Source organism: Nerophis lumbriciformis, linkage group LG15 (assembly GCF_033978685.3).
Source record: "Nerophis lumbriciformis linkage group LG15, RoL_Nlum_v2.1, whole genome shotgun sequence".
NCBI classification, from domain to species: Eukaryota; Metazoa; Chordata; class Actinopteri; order Syngnathiformes; family Syngnathidae; genus Nerophis; species Nerophis lumbriciformis.
This window is the reverse complement of record NC_084562.2, coordinates 38,635,510-38,653,177: the sequence shown is the minus strand read 5'-3', so window position 1 is coordinate 38,653,177 and position 17,668 is coordinate 38,635,510.

Below are 17,668 nucleotides of genomic sequence, written 5' to 3'. Positions count from 1 at the left end.
CCCGGAGGCTATCCAGGTCCAATCGCAGCTGCGGCTTGGGACTTACAAGCGTATTTCTTCATCTTACTCGTCGTCAGCGTCGCCATGGCTGTATCTTCCTTGTTCTTCTGCTTCCTTGTTGTGGGCGTAGTTGTGCACTGCAATCTCTAGAAGTCCTAGATGTTATTGTCACATATGCATGTACACTAGATGGCAGTATTGTCCTGTTTAAGAGTGTCACAACATTGCTGTTTACGGCAGGCAAACTGCTTTACGGTAGACGAAAACGTCACTGCTGTTGTTGTGTGTTGTTGCCGCGCTGGGAGGACTTTAATGAAACTGCCTAACAATAAACCCACATAAGAAACCAAGAACTCGCCCTCGATCATTCTACAGTTATAACGTGATTGGGCAGGCACGCTGTTTATATTGTGGGAAAGCGGACGTGAAAACAGGCTCACTCAGGTCCGCATGGAGCTGGAGGGGGCGTGGCCTCCAGCTCCGCCTGAATTTCGGGGGATTTTCGGGAGAAAATTTGTCCCGGGAGGTTTTCGGGAGAGGCGCTGCATTTCGGGAGTCTCCCGGAAAATCCGGGAGGGTTAGCAAGTATGATTTTAGCTATAATTATAATAATATATTGTAGCGTTGGACGGGTTTGACAAATGTCTTTGCTTGAAGATGTCAAGAAATGCTGACTCAATGTGCGATTATTTCAACTTTTAATAATCACGTCAATTTTTAACACACACACACAAGTGAAAGCAAAGCATACTTAGTCAACAGCCACACATGTCACACTGAGGGTGGCCCTATAAAACAACATTAACACAGTCACAAACATTGCACCACACTGTGAATCCACACCAAACAAGAACGACAAACACATTTCGGGAGAACATCCGCACCGCAACACAACATAAACACTACAGAACAAATACCCAACATCCTTTGCAACACTAACTCTTCCGGGACGCTACACAGCCCCCAACTAGCTGGTTTCGTTGTCCCCAACAGCCCATGCGTTCATCGCAAAGTCCCGCAAGTGCTGAGGCAACCGGCGTTGTCGACGCCCCTCTGCTGTCAGCTGGCTGCTACCACTGTCTGCAGGTAGGTCGGAAGTGGGGGTTACCTCAGCATCCTCGTTGCTCTCTGGGGGTATCTCCCTCTCCGGCAGGATGCTTGACTCCAAGTGCCCCCGGCTCTGGTCCAATGGCTGGTATGGGGCCAAGCTGTCTCGGTGCAGCACCACCAGCCGGTTCCGAGGTGCCAGTCGTATCCGATAGACCATGTCGGACAACTTCTGGAGGACCTTGCAGGGTCCCACCCAGTGGCTAGTGAGCTTTGGGGAGAGTCCTTTCTTTCTCACTGGGTTGTAGACCCAGACATGCGCGCCTGGTTCAAAGTCCTGGCCTCGCCTGCGGAGGTCATATGCCCGCTTCTGTTGGACTTCAGTCTCCGTCAGGCTGGTGCGGGCAAAATCGTGGGCCTCTCGCAGCCGCTGCACAAGGTTGTAGTAGTAGTCCAGGCCCGGTGCTCCTCTCACTTCTGGTTCTGGGGCTGGGCCAAAAACCAAATCAACAGGCATGCGCAGTTCGTGACCAAACATCAATGATGCAGGGGTGCAACGTGTGGACTCTTGCACCGCTGTCCTGTAGACCCAAAGAATGAGTGGGAGGTGTAAATCCCAGTCTCTCTGCCGCTTGTCGGTGAGAATGGCAAGTTGTGTGGCCAAGGTTCTATTAAAACGCTCCACCAACCCGTCGCTCTGAGGATGCAGCGGCGTGGTGCGAGTCTTTTTCAAACCCAGGCGACGGCACACCTCCTGGAATACCTGGGACTCGAAGTTCCGTCCCTGGTCGCTGTGCAGCTCCTCTGGAGCTCCGAATCGGCAGAACATCTCCGAAACCAATCTCTCTGCTGTTGTCGCAGCGCTCTGGTCGGGTACCGCAAACGCTTTTGGCCATTTCGTGAAGTAATCCATGGCCACCAAGATGTAACGGTTTCCGCTATCAGTGACCGGAAATGGGCCTAGAATGTCCACACCCACTCGTTCCATGGGGGCCCCCACCTGGAACTGCTGTAGGGGAGCATGGGAGCGGTGTGTGGGGCCTTTCTTTGCTGTGCATGCATCACAGCGGTGGACGTGCATCTCCACGTCACGGCGACAGCCTGGCCAGTAAAAGCGCTTGCCTCAGTTGGAGCAAGGTCTTGGTCACTCCAAAATGGCCAGTCCCTGGGAAGCCATGCATCACTTCGAGGACCTGAGGCTGCAGCACACGGGGCACCACGAGTTGGACGGCAGCATGTTGTCCTGTCGGGGCTTCCCAGCGACGATATAGCAGGTCGCGAGACAACAGGAGGCTGTCCCACTGGGAGTACAGTGCTTTGGTCTCAGTGTCCAAGTGCACCACTGTGGCCCATTCCAGTTGCTGCTGTGCCCCCACCCAGCTGCGAGCTCTCTCAAGCACTGGGTCTTGTCTTTGATGGTCGATCAATTGTTGGGGGGTGAAGCTGTCCAGGTCGACTGCGATGTCATGTTGCCTGACTGCAGCTACTGATGGGTCTGGCATGCACCGCTCTTCCGCCCGCTGGCAGAAACGACACGCCTCCTCACAGGGCCATCTGGACAGTGCATCAGCGTTGCCGTGCAGGCGGCCTGGTCGATGAGAAATCGTGAAGTCATATTCCTGCAAGATCACGACCCACCTGGCCAGCTGCCCCTCGGGTTCCTTGAAGTTCAGCAACCAGGTGAGGGAGGCGTGATCTGTCTGCAACACAAACCGTTGACCATAAAGGTAGGGACGGAAATGACGAAGGCCCAGGCCTATGGCCAACAATTCCCGACGGGTGACGCAGTAGTTCCGCTCTGGCTTGCTCAGCCCCCGACTGTAAAAGGCCACGACCTGCTCACCGTGATTCCCTTCCTGTGACAGTACAACCCCCACACCGACATCACTGGTATCTGTATCAACTACGAAAGGTCGGCTGGGGTCTGGGTAGGCCAACACTGGGGCTCGGACCAAGGCCTCTCGCAGCTGTGCAAAGGCCTCATTGCAGCTGTCAGTCCATTCAAATAACTGTCCCTTGTGTGTGAGCTGGTGCAAGGGGCCAGCAATGGTTGCAAAGTCCTTGATAAATCTCCGGTAATAGGATGCCAGTCCCAGGAAACTCTGCAACTCTTTAACATCCCTTGGAGCCGGCCAGTCACGGACAGTAGCAACTTTGGCTGGATCTGTGGCAACACCTTGCCCACTGACGACATGCCCCAAGAAGGAAACTTCACGCCGAAGCAAATGGCACTTTTTGGGGTTCAATCGCAGCCCAGTCTGACGAATGGCCTGGAACACATGCTGGAGGTTCTGTAGAGCCCCCTTAAATCCTGCAGCATGCACCAGGAGGTCATCCAGGTACACCACACAGCGATCACGGGGGATGGATGCCAGCACTCTCTCCATCAACCGCTCAAACGTGGCAGGTGCGTTGCAAAGCCCGAACGGCATCACCTTGAACTGCCAGAGTCCTTGACCTATTGTGAACGCTGTCTTTGGTCGAGCTTCGGCGGCCAACTCCACCTGCCAATAGCCACTGCGGAGATCCAGGGAGCTGAACCAGGAGGAGCCAGTAATGTAGTCCGGCACATCATCTATGCGCGGCAACGGGTAGGAGTCCTTGCGTTTTATATCGTTGAGCCGTCTGTAGTCGACGCAGAACCGCCACGAGCCGTCCTTCTTCTTGACCAGAACTGCGGGTGCTGCCCATGGACTGCTAGAGGGCTTGATGACGCCCGCCTGGCGCATCTCCTCGATTTTCTCCTGGGCAGCCACTCCTTTGGCAAGGGGCAGACGGCGTGGGTGTAGCCGGATTGGTCGTGCGTCTCCTGTGTCGATGTCGTGGAGTACGAGACTGGTGTGCATGCAGTAGAAGGGTTAGGTTGAGACTTCTCCTGGTCCACCATGAAGGCCGTAGCCAGCTCTCCACATTTCCAACAGGTCAAGCCCAACAATGCAGGGGTCTTGAATGTCGGCCAACCAGAATGGGTGTCATCTCTCTTGGTCCGCCACCTTAATGCACACTCTCCCTTTGCCCAGCATGGCAGCCTTGCTACCGGTGACGGTTGTAATTCGGGCCGTGGTGATTGTCCAGCCTGATGGGAAGCTGTGTTGCAAGTGGGGAAGGACACCCGGCCGGATGATGGAGATAGTGGACCCTGTGTCAACCAGGGCTCTGCAGACTGTTCCATCAAGCTCACATTCCAGGTATAGCCCCTGGGCCCTGCTCAGGCGGCCCGGTCGCTGTGCGTCACATTCGGGTACAGTGGAAACCATCCCGGGTGTCAGTTCCCCAACACTGACACCCCTCTTTAGTTTGACGACACCTCAGCGGCAACATCAATGGGGGAAGGGGCTGGACAGTGTCTTACAATGTGGCCAGGGACACCGCAGCGGTAACAGCTCACTTCGGTCTGCCTTCTCCGGGAGGAGCGTGGCCGTGGCGTTGCAGTCACTTGGTCGGCTCCCTCTTGTTCTGCCCCGTCCCATCCAGCCTGGCGGACTCGCAGAACATCACGGCGGCCATCTGGACACAGGACGTGCTCCACACGTTCGGCTTCAGTCAATGCGGCAGAGAGAGAGTTTAGCAAACAGTCTGAGATGTTCCCGAAGTCGTTCAGGCTGTAGATCACGGACACGTGAGCTCTTCCTGTAATACTTCTGGAAACGCTGGGTGGCCCCTTCCCACCAGACGGCAAAGGTCCGCAGCATAAGCTCCGAGACTTTCTCCCAAAACGCGTCGCCGCTTGTACAGCTGCTCTCGTGCTTCGTCTGCATGGATTGGTCGCCCGTAACGTCGTTGAAGAGCCTCGCGCATGGCCCCCCAATCAGCCAATTCCTCCTCTTGTAAATCGACCCAACACTGTAGGGCTGGGCCTTCCAGGGACAGCGCCACATGCCCTGCGGTTGCCACATCAGACCAGCCATTCAAACGTGCTGCTAGCTGGACCTGGAGAAGGAAGGATTCAATAAAGCCTTCTCCACTATAGTGAGGAAGCTTTGGTGTGGCGATGCTTGGCCTGTAGTCATCTCGCAGGGAATTTGTGTCCACCATCACCGCAGGAGAGGCACTTCTTCGCCAGGTACTCCTTCCCACACGAGGCACACTTCTTCCATCTGGTTGAACTTCCATTCTTTCTCCAAGTGGATGGGCCTCCCGTCCACTAGGGCGGCGCAGGTTCCTCTCATTTACTTGTTGATGAGGTAGTTGAGCCTCCAATCCACCAGGTCGGCGCTTGTTCCTTTCCTCTTCCTGGTGACGAGGTAGATGGTCTTCATTCGTAAGTGCATTCTCCCAGCACTTGATAAGATCCTCAAGCTTCTTAGAGAAAGCCATCCCACTTCTGACACCAATGTAGCGTTGGACGGGTTTGACAAATGTCTTTGCTTGAAGATGTCAAGAAATGCTGACTCAATGTGCGATTATTTCAACTTTTAATGATCACGTCAATTTTAAACACACACACACAAGTGAAAGCAAAGCATACTTAGTCAACAGCCACACATGTCACACTGAGGGTGGCCCTATAAAACAACATTAACACAGTCACAAACATTGCACCACACTGTGAATCCACACCAAACAAGAACGACAAACACATTTCGGGAGAACATCCGCACCGCAACACAACATAAACACAACAGGACAAATACCCAAAATCCTTTGCAACACTAACTCTTCCGGGACGCTACAATATAAATATAGTTCTAGCTGCTTTTAGTACCAAGACCAATTTAAAACTATTACACAAAGATGTTTTCAGATAAAAGTGTTCAAAGGAGATGCAATAGCCACCTTTTTCCTTGTCCTACACAACTAACACGATGCTAATGCAAGCTAAGAGTCAGACACATGCATTCAGCGAAAGGGTAACGTTACAAAAACACAGTTTGAAAAAGATCATGATTTTACTCACCAAGAACAGCAACACAGCAACAGTATCATCCATTTTTAAATAATTTATGTCATGAATATATCTCTCGCGTGACGGGTGTATGCACTTCTGTGCGAAGCAGCTGCCTGTAATTGATACCTTTGAAACAACTTTCCAGATTTAAAATTGAGATGACTTTGCAAAATCAATGGGTAATTCAACATTATTTGACACATGAGTTTCACTGTTGTTTAAACATAAAGGTTGAAATGCCAGCTGGGTTGCAGTTGCATTTTGGAATTCCTGAGGTATCAGCCCTTTAAACGAAATTACTCTGTCCCAAACTCCCACAGCTTTGATCTTCGTGTTGTTTGGGGTTGCGAAGCAATCGCTTTGTATTGCAGTCAGTCCGCTAGCCTTAAGACTGCCAATTGGCTTTTTTCAGCAAAACCTTTTCTTGTGTATTTTCCCGTTGACAGAAAGTGACATAGCTGCATATGTTTGTTGTTATGTTCGTTTTATTTGAGGGCACTTCATTATATATTAGCTGTTACAAAAGAAAATGTACTAATACACCAAGAAGTAAGTGTTTGAAATACGTAGACGCAATTTCCTGTCAGTGGCACAATCATCATCATTGTTGGGCTTTGGCTCCAGCAGACAGTTTAAGAAAATACAGTTTCTGCCATTGATCTTTCCACATCTAAGTTTTTAGAACCCTTTTTAGACAGGGGTGTTTACTTCTGCTAATTGACTTTGGAAATGGACGGAGTGGACGATTTTTTTTCAGTTGCACACCGTTATGTATCTGACATAGTCTCTTCAGAAAACACTTAAAATAAACTTAGAACACATACACTTTGTTGAATACAACACCTATAACAGATAAAATGACAATTATCATGCTACATGAGATTTAAAAACAATATTTTTGTCAACTATATTGTGCTTGTATTTGCAAAAGAAGGTTGTTAAATGGGGTCCGCAATGGTGACCGAGTTAGCCTTTAGGCCGACTATTTTGTAGATTGAAATTTACGTTTGGGCATCTCCATATGAAGTCTACATGTTCTGCATGTATTCCATCCTACGTGTCTGTGTCCATGACGTAAACAAGTTGACAGATAGTTAACGTATGAAATAAGTTTATTTCGGCCGTATCCATCAACCATTAACCATTTTGTGTGACCAGTTTAAGAGTACAGACTATATGTTAGACCAGTTGATCTGCCGTTTCTTTTCTTTTCTCCTCTGCTCCCCTTTTCCTTGAGGGGGGGGCGGGGGGGGGCACAGGTCCGGTGGCCATGGATGAAGTGCTGGCTGTCCAGAGTCGGGACCCGGGGTGGACCGCTCGCCTGTGCATCGGCTGGGAACATCTCTGCGCTGCTGACCCGTCTCCGCTCGGGATGGTGTCCTGCTGGCCCCACTATGGACTGGACTCTTACTATTATGTTGGATCCACTATGGACTGGACTCTCACAATATTATGTCAGACCCACTCGACATCCATTGCTTTCGGTCTCCCCTAGAGGGGGGGGGGGGGGGGGTTACCCACATATGCGGTCCTCTCCAAGGTTTCTCATAGTCATTCACATCGACGTCCCACTGGGGTGAGTTTTTCCTTGCCCGTATGTGGGCTTTGTACCGAGGATGTCGTTGTGGCTTGTGCAGCCCTTTGAGAAACTTGTGATTTAGGGCTATATAAATAATGATTGATTGATACATATACAACAATCATACACATTTACACAAAAGAAAAGAAAAGAAAAGAAAAAGCATGACCAAAAAAGGAATAGGCTGAAGCCAAAGCTTATATTTGCCTATCCTAAATCTTCACTGAAAAAAAGATTACCTAGAACATTAACATTAAAAAAAAAAAAAAAAAAAATCTAAATCAATGGGATGAAAGTAATTGTTATTATATTTTATAATTTTCAATTAGTTCACCTTTCAATGTTTTCTTAAACCTTAACAAAGAAGTACATGTCTTCAGCTCATCACTGAGCTTGTTCCACCATTTAACTCTTAAAACTGAAATACATTTGTATTTAATATCCGTTCTTGCTTTACCTATTTCAAAAATCAATATCCCCCGTAAATTATAGTTTTCTCCTCCTAATTGAAATAACCTAAGAATACAAGCTGGAAGGCTGTTGTTCTTTACTCAAAACATCCTTTTCCATTTAAAAAAAAAACACAATATCTGAATATTTTAACACATTAGAACTTATAAATAATGGATTGGTACGTTCATAGTAGCACGCTTTGTGTCTTATTCTAATGACCCTTTTTTGGAGTTTAATTATTGGGTCTATGTTTGTTCTATAAACATTCCCCAAACTTCAACACAATATGTTAAATATCTATCCATCTATCCATCTTCTTCCGCTTATCCGAGGTCGGGTCGCGAGGACAGCAGCCTAAGCAGGGAAGCCCAGACTTCCCTCTCCCCAGCCACTTCGTCCAGCTCTTCCCGGGGGATCCCGAGGCGTTCCCAGGCCAGCCGGGAGACATAGTCTTCCCAACGTTTCCTGGGTCTTCTCTGTGGCCTCCTACCGGTCGGACGTGCCCTAAAGACCTCCCTAGGGAGGCGATCGGGTGGCATCCTGACCAGATGCCCGAACCACCTCATCTGGCTCCTCTCGATATGGAGGAGCAGCGGCTTTACTTTGAGCTCCCCTCGGATGACAGAGCTTCTCACCCTATCTCTAAGGGAGAGCCCTGCCACCCGGCGGAGGAAACTAACTTCGGCCGCTTGTACCCGGGATCTTGTCCTTTCGGTCATAACCCAAAGCTCATGACCATAGGTGAGGATGGGAACGTAGATCGACCAGCAAATTGAGAGCTTTGTCTTCCGGCTCAGCTCCTTCTTCACCACAATGGATCGATACAGCGTCCGCATTACTGAAGACGCCGCACTGATCCGCCTGTCAATCTCACGATACACTCTTCCCTCACTCGTGAACAAGACTCCGAGGTACTTGAACTCCTCCACTTGGGGCAGGGTCTCCTCCCCAACCCGGAGATGGCACTCCACCCTTTTCCGGGCGAGAACCATGGACTCGGACTTGGAGGTGCTGATTCTCATCCCAGTCGCTTCACACTCAGCTGCGAACCGATCCAGCGAGAGCTGAAGATCCTGGCAAGATGAAGCCATCAGGACCACATCATCTGCAAAAAGCAGAGACCTAATCCTGCAGCCACCAAACCGGATCCCCTCAACGCCCTGACTGCGCCTAGACATTCTGTCCATAAAAGTTATGAACAGAATCGGTGACAAAGGGCAGCCTTGGCAGAGTACAACCCTCAATGGAAACGTGTCCAACTTACTGCCGGCAATGCGGACCAAGCTCTGACACTGATCATACAGGGAGCAGACCGCCAAAATCAGACAGTTCGATACCCCATACTCTCTGAGCACTCCCCACAAGACTTCCCGAGGGACACGGTCGAATGCCTTCTCCAAGTCCACAAAGCACATGTAAACTGGTTGGGCAAACTCCCATGCACCCTCAAGGACCCTGCCGAGAGTATAGAGCTGGTCCACAGTTCCACGACCAGGACGAAAACCACACTGTTCCTCCTGAATCCGAGGTTCGACTATCCGGCGTAGCCTCCTCTCCAGTACACCTGAATAGACCTTACCGGGAAGGCTGAGGAGTGTGATCCCACGATAGTTAGAACACACCCTCCGGTTCCCCTTCTTAAAGAGAGGAACCACCACCCCGGTCTGCCAATCCAGAGGTACCGCCCCTGATGTCCACGCGATGCTGCAGAGTCTTGTCAACCAAGACAGCCCCACAGCATCCAGAGTCTTAAGGAACTCCGGGCGGATCTCATCCACCCCCGGGGCCTTGCCACCGAGGAGCTTTTTAACTACCTCAGCAACCTCAGCCCCAGAAATAGAACAGCCCACCACAGATTCCCCAGGCACATCTTCCTCATAGGAAGACGTGTTGGTGGGATTGAGGAGGTCTTCGAAGTATTCTCTCCACCGATCCACAACATCCGCAGTTGAGGTCAGCAGAACACCATCCTCCCCATACACAGTGTTGATAGTGCACTGCTTCCCCTTCCTGAGGCGGCGTTTGGGCCTGCCAGGTCTGTCCAGCATCCTCCCCCACCATCGCAGCCAACTCACCACCAGGTGGTGATCGGTAGAAAGCTCCTCCCCTCTCTTCAGCCGAGTGTCCAAAACATGAGGCCGCAAATCCGATGACACAACTACAAAGTCAATCATGGAACCGCGGCCTAGGGTGTCCTGGTGCCAAGTGCACATATGGACACCCTTATATCTGAACATGGTGTTCATTATGGACAATCTGTGATGGGCACAAAAGTCCAATAACAAAACACCACTCGGGTTCAGATCCGGGCAGCCATTCTTCCCAATCACGCCTCTCCAGGTTTCACTGTCGCTGCCAACATGAGCGTTGAAGTCTCCCAGTAGAACAAGGGAATCACCCGGGGGTGCACTCTCAAGTACTCCCTCGAGCGAATCCATAAAGGGTGGGTACTCTGAGCTGCCGCTTGGCGCGTAAGCGCAAACCACAGTCAGGACCCGTCCCCCCACCCGAAGGCGGAGGGAAGCTACCCTCTCGTCTACCGGGTTGAACTCCAACGTACAGGTTCTGAGCCGGGGGGCCAACAAGAATTGCCAGCCCAGCCCGTCGCCTCTCACTGCCGGCAACGCCAGAGTGGAAGAGAGTCCAGCCCCTCTCGAGAGAACTGGTTCCAGAGCCCTTGTTGTGCGTCAAAGTGAGTCCGACTATATCTAGCCGGAACTTCTCGACCTCGCGCACTAGCTCAGGCTCCTTCCCCCCCAGCGAGGTGACGTTCCATGTCCCAAGAGCTAGCTTCTGTAGCCAAGGATCGGACCGCCAAGTGCCCTGCTTTCGGCTTCCACCCAGCTCACACTGCACCCGACCTCCATGGCCCCTGCCATGGGTGGTGAGCCCATTGGAGGGGGGACCAACGTTGCCTCTTTGGGCTGTGCCCGGCCGGGCCCCATGGGGACAGGCCCGGCCACCAGGCGCTCGCCATCGTGACCCGTGTCCGGGCGAGGGAAATCTGGGTCCTTTGTTTTTATTCTTCATGGAGGTCTTCGAGCTGCTCTTTGTCTGATCCCTCACCTAGGACCAGTTTGTCTTGGGAGACCCTACCAGGGGGAATAAAGCCCCCGGACAACATAGCTCCTAGGATCATTGGGATACGCAAACTCCTCTACCACGGTAAGGTGTTAGCTCAGAGAGGAGATGTTAAATATTTTAAAAACATTTATTTTTCCATGTTAAATATGGAAAAATAAAAGAATAATATAACATATGCAGACATTTCTTATTCAGCATGGGTTTTATTTTATAAATAATGGCAATGGATTTGGATATTTTTCCCTTTATATATTCAATATGCGGTTTCCAACATAATTTATGATCAATTATTATTCCCAAGAATTTAGTTTCATATACTCTATCAATTTCCACTTGATTTAATTTTAATTTTGCTTCACAATTTGTCCTTGCACCACTAAACACCATACATTTAGTTTTCTTATCATTTAATAATAACTTATTGATATCAAACCATTTTTTTAGCTGAATCAACTCAACCTCTATTACCCTCAACACTTCCTTCTAGTCTTCTCTTGAATAAAATACATTTGTTTCATCTGCAAACATAATAAATTTCAATTTATTAGATACTGAACAAATATCATTTAAATATAGTATAAATAACTTAGGTCCCAAACCGAGCCTTGTGGAACCCCACAAGTTACTCTTCTTGGCTGTGATTTAGTCTTATTAATTTCCACATATTGAGATCTATTACTTAAATAACTACTTAACCACTGTTGTGAAACACCTCTTATGCCTAGTTTTTCAATTTTTGCAAAAGTAAGGAATGATCGATTGTGTCAAAAGCTTTACATAAGTCAATAAATACTCCAACTTGCTTTTTTTCTATTACTGTAGCTACGTTTTCTACAAAGTCCATCACTGCTAGGGATGTAGATCGATTACTCCTGAACCCATACTGCTGATCATTCAGTAGCTCATGTTTGTCAATGAACTTATCAAGTCTATTTACAAATAATTTCTCAAGAATTGTTGTAGTAGTAGAGACACAGGTCTATAATTTGAGACCGTATGTTTATCACCATTTTTATAAATCGGAATAACTTTAGCAATTTTCATTTTGTCAGGAAAAGTTCCAGTTGATAAAGATTTATTACATATATAAGTAAACAGCTTCAGGACACAATCCATCACTTCTTTAACAAGTGACATATCCACGTTTTAAACTTTCTTACCACTTCTAACACATCACTTTCACAAACTCCGCCAAGAAACATTGCATTTTTAATGTCAGATACATTCTTTAACTTTTTCTCATATATTAGAAAATTAATATTTGTTGCCAAAGTTGGGCCAACATTCACAAAAAACGTATTGAATTGCTCAGCTCTTCTATATTTTCAATAATTGAGTTGTCATCTTTTACCAGATAAGCTGTAAAATTATTTTTACTAGATTATTTTAATCATAGTATTAAGCACATTCCAGGTTTCAATGATATTATTGTTATGTTTATGCAGCAATTGTTCATAATAGTTTTTTTGTTGCAGTCTCATGATACATATCAATCTGTTTTTATACTTTTTATATTTGTCCTCATTTTCTTTTGTTCGATGCTTAATAAATTCCTTGTAAAGCCTTTTTGTTTTTTTACAGGCTTTTACTAAACCCCTTGTTATCCATGGTTTCTCCCTCTTTTTAGTATTTTGCTGTTATTCTCTCAATGGAGAATGATGGTCATAAAGCGTCAGAAATATATCCAGGAATGTATCATATGCTTTATTAGTATCCTCCACAAAATCATTTTGCCAATCCTGATTTAAAAGATCAGCCTTGAATGCCTTAACTGCTTCTGGTGATTTTATTCTAACAAAGTTATTTATTTGTCTTTTTGTTTGTAAGTTTTGCTCCTTGTTCATTTGAAACACTGTAAAGACAGGCAAGTGATCACTTACATCAGTCACTAAGAGTCCACTTTTTCTATTCCCATCAAATACATTTGTAAAAATATTGTCAATCAGTGTTAAGCTGTCCTTTGTTATTCTGCTAGGTTTTACAATTAGTGAAAAGAAACTCAAGCTAAACATAAGATTAACAAAATCAGTGGTTTTCATGTGGTCATTAAATTTCATCAAATCAATGTTGAAGTCACCACAAATCAAGATCACCTTATCATATGTCTTTCATATAACTCAAACATTTTCTTATTAAATTGATCAATGCATGATCCTGGAGTTCTATAAATACAACTAATTAATATGTTTTTGGATCTTTCAACACTGAATTCAATAGTTACACATTCCATCAGATTGTCAATAGCAGTTGTCATGTCAGCAATCAGCCTACATTTGAGAGAGGGCATCACAAACAATACAACACCTCCTCCCCTTTTGTTCATCCTGTTTTGTCAAAACATTTCATATCCCTCTAATCCATCCAGTAATTCCTTACTATCACTCAACCAAGACTCTGAAATTGCTATTATGGTAAACCTTTGCTGTATTTGTTTAAGATACTCTTTAATTTTGGAAAAGTTACTGTAAAGACTCCTGCTGTTGAAATGAATCACAGAAAAGCCTTCCATTTAAACATTTGATTGAAACTGTTCTTCAGTATAATACTCACAGTCCACATTAGAGTCCTGATAGAAGTGAATATCTGGGTCAATGTTATTTTCTAACATCATTTATGATCATGAAAGTCAAAAGACTTGAATTTTGTGCAGCTCATTTGTTCTTCCATCATGTTGGTTGTCCACACTGTTTCTCTGCACACAGTACACAGCCAACAAGGAACATTTCCCCACTATTCCACTTGTTTGTCATCATCATCATCTTTTTCATTTATATTGTTCAAGTTCCTTCAAGTTTCTGACCACCAATACCATTGTTTGTTCTGGTGGACCATTCAATTTGATCATTGCTTTACAGTTCCTTGTCCATGTGTCATGGATTCGCTTTCCCTTTTTCAAGATCCTGGCTTGTCTTGCAATTTCTGCGTTTTTCTTTGTGAGATGCTCATTCATGTTTCCCAAAGATTAAAAAGTTATTTGGGATCGCTCTGTATCTTTCATTTTCTACGTCTGTGTCGATCAGCGTGTTGTTCCTGTCAGCTGGTGTGCTCTCAGTACAATAGCCAATCAAATTAGATCTACGTTGTTTTCATCACACAGCATTCATCCAATCAAATTGCAGAAGAACCAATGAACAAGAGTTGTCAAACAACGCGCCAGTGAGAAACAATTATGCCAAAGTTGGTTTAGTTCGGGTATAAAAACTACAACTTGGTCAACAAAAAACGAATTGCCGTATGGAAATCACGCAGTTCGAAGATTACAGACAGAGACGCAACCACTTCCAACTTCGTTCGACATTTGAAGTTGCACAAAGAAGGGTAAGTTTTGAATGTAAGATAACGTTTATTGGCTAAGTAACGTGACTTTTATTTGCTGTGTCGTTAAATCAGTGAGGCTGCAAACTCACTGCTAACGTTATAACCATAGACATCTTATAAGTAGACGCAGCATGGAGCGCTACTGCTTACTGGCGCAGACGAGATGCAGGGCCGCCATCTTGGAGTGGTGATCCGCTCCACTCAGTGCAATTTTATTTGGCAGGAGCAATGAACTGTCAGCGCATTTAATTCATTTTACCTCACTGAATACCACTGATTTTCACGCGCGTTTTTTGTCATACGTGTAGCTATGATAACGGACACATGTTTGGCGTGTTTTATTATTAATAGTTTGCTTAACAGTAATATAATATTCTTATACACTATAAATGACCAGACGTCCGAGATCAAAACTGGGAATATAATCCCAGAGAAGGGGAAAAAACGGTCAGCTATTTTTAAGTTGAAGAAGCAATATGATTAGGTTATATAAACATGCTTGTATCCTACATAAACAATGTATGAATACATTAGACATCAATATATCTTAGGGAACTATAGACTGTATCTCTGTTGCTGCAGCAGCAGTAATATTCTTTCCATAAAATACAACCAATAGTATGTTAATGTTAAATCTTACTTGTGAAAAAGTAATCCCCCGATTCCTATTTTCAACAGTCCGCTCATTAGAGCAAGAAAACGCTGAACACCATCCATGTTTTCTACCTATCAACTGTCAGTTTAGGCTGCTCCCCGGCTCCTCATCACCACTTCAAGATTCAAGAAAATTGCTCGCGTCACAGCAGCCAATGCTGCGTCTACTTATAAGATGTCTATGTACGTCATTGCAAACACGGCAATATGTTGCGTCCACTGCAGTTCGCTACCTTTATTCATACTTTTTGTCAAGTGATTTTTTCTAATCAATCAATCAATCAATCAATCTTTATTTATATAGCCCTAAATCACAAGTGTCTCAAAGGGCTGCACAAGCCACAACGACATCCTCGGTACAAAGCCCACATACGGGCAAGGAAAAACTCACCCCAGTGGGACGTCGATGTGAATGACTATGAGAAACCTTGGAGAGGACCGCATATGTGGGTAACCCCCCCCCCCCCCCCCCCCCCTCTAGGGGAGACCGAAAGCAATGGATGTCGAGTGGGTCTGACATAATATTGTGGGAGTCCAGTCCATAGTGGATCCAACATAATAGTAAGAGTCCAGTCCATAGTGGGGCCAGCAGGACACTATCCCGAGCGGAGAAGGGTCAGCAGCGCAGAGATGTTCCCAGCCGATGCACAGGCGAGCGGTCCACCCCGGGTCCCGACTCTGGACAGCCAGCACTTCATCCATGGCCACCGGACCTGTGCCCCCCCCCCCAAGGAAAAGGGGAGCAGAGGAGAAAAGAAAAGAAACGGCAGATCAACTGGTCTAACAGGGGGGCTATTTAAAGGCTAGAGTATACAAATGAGTTTTAAGATGGGACTTAAATGCTTCTACTGAGGTAGCATCTCTAATTGTTACCGGGAGGGCATTCCATAGTACTGGAGCCCGAATAGAAAACGCTCTATAGCCCGCAGACTTTTTTTGGGCTCTGGGAATCACTAATAAGCCGGAGTTCTTTGAACGCAGATTTCTTGCCGGGACATATGGTACAATGCAATCGACAAGATAGGACGGAGCTAGACTGTGTAGTATTTTATACGTAAGTAGTAAAACCTTAAAGTCACATCTTAAGTGCACAGGAAGCCAGTGCAGGTGAACCAGTATAGGCGTAATATGATCAAACTTTCTTGTTCTTGTCAAAAGTCTAGCAGCCGCATTTTGTACCAACTGTAATTTTTTAATGCTAGACATAGGGAGACCCGAAAATAATACGTTACAGTAGTCGAGACGAGACGTAACGAACGCATGAATAATGATCTCAGCGTCGCTAGTGGATAAAATAGAACAAATTTTAGCGATGTTACGGAGATGAAAGAAGGCCGTTTTAGTAACACTCTTAATGTGTGATTCAAACGAGAGAGTTGGGTCGAAGATAATACCCAGATTCTTTACTGATTCGCCTTGTGTAATTGTTTTGTTGTCAAATGTTAAGGTGGTATTATTAAATAAATGTCGGTGTTTAGCAGGACCGATAATCAGCATTTCCGTTTTCTTGGCGTTGAGTTGCAAGAAGTTAGCGGACATCCATTGTTTAATTTCATTAAGACACGCCTCCAGCTGACTACAATCCGGCGTGTTGGTCAGCTTTAGGGGCATGTAGAGTTGGGTGTCATCAGCATAACAATGAAAGCTAACACCGTATTTGCGTATGATGTCGCCTAGCGGCAGCATGTAAATACTAAAGAGTGCAGGGCCAAGAACCGAACCCTGAGGGACTCTGCACGTTACCTTAACATAGTTCGAGGTCACATTATTATGGGAGACGCATTGCATCCTGTCAGTAAGATAAGAGTTAAACCACGACAAAGCTAAGTCTGACATACCAATACGTGTTTTGATACGCTCTAATAAAATATTATAGACTGGGGTAGATCCTGCTGAAATCCTATGTATTGAATGAATAGAGAATCGTTTTGAATCGGAAAAATATAGTTTTTGAATCGAGAATTGGGTTGATAATAATCAAATCGTGACCCCAAGAATGGGATATTGAATCGAATCGTGGGACACCCAAAGATTCGCAGCCCTAGTAACAAGCTACATGTAGTTAAGGTACGTAGCTTAACTACATTTTCTAGTAGGTTGGTGGTAGCCTAGCTACTTTTTTAGCTAATAACTTTTCCTGTAGTTTAGCTACTTTTAGAGCCATGTAGTGAAGTAGCTTACATCAAAGCTACAAGAAAAAAATGGACTGCGAATACAGGCCCCCATAAATATGGAGAAAATACAATGACCTGGATGAATGAGAACATCCATACATATGGAGAAAATCCATGATGATTGGCTGGTGTTCACAATTGGCTAAGGCTTGGGCGAAACATTACGGCCTAGCCAATCGGACGCAAAATAAGGCAGGTCTTCGAAACTAGTAAGCAAAGTATTAATAGTCAGGCACTCATGTCACATGACGACGAGGGAGTCAGAGAAAGCGGGACACATCAAGCTGCCGACTAGAAAAAAAACAGAAACATTACTTTAAATTACTTGATTCTCTCCCACAGATTAGATGTTTCCTTTAGTAAAGAAGATGATGTAGTAGAAAGTCCAAATCTTAAACAGGAACAAAAGTGAATTAATCACAAGAGTTTTATTTACTCATAATCAAATGGTACAAGTTTGGATCGAATTGC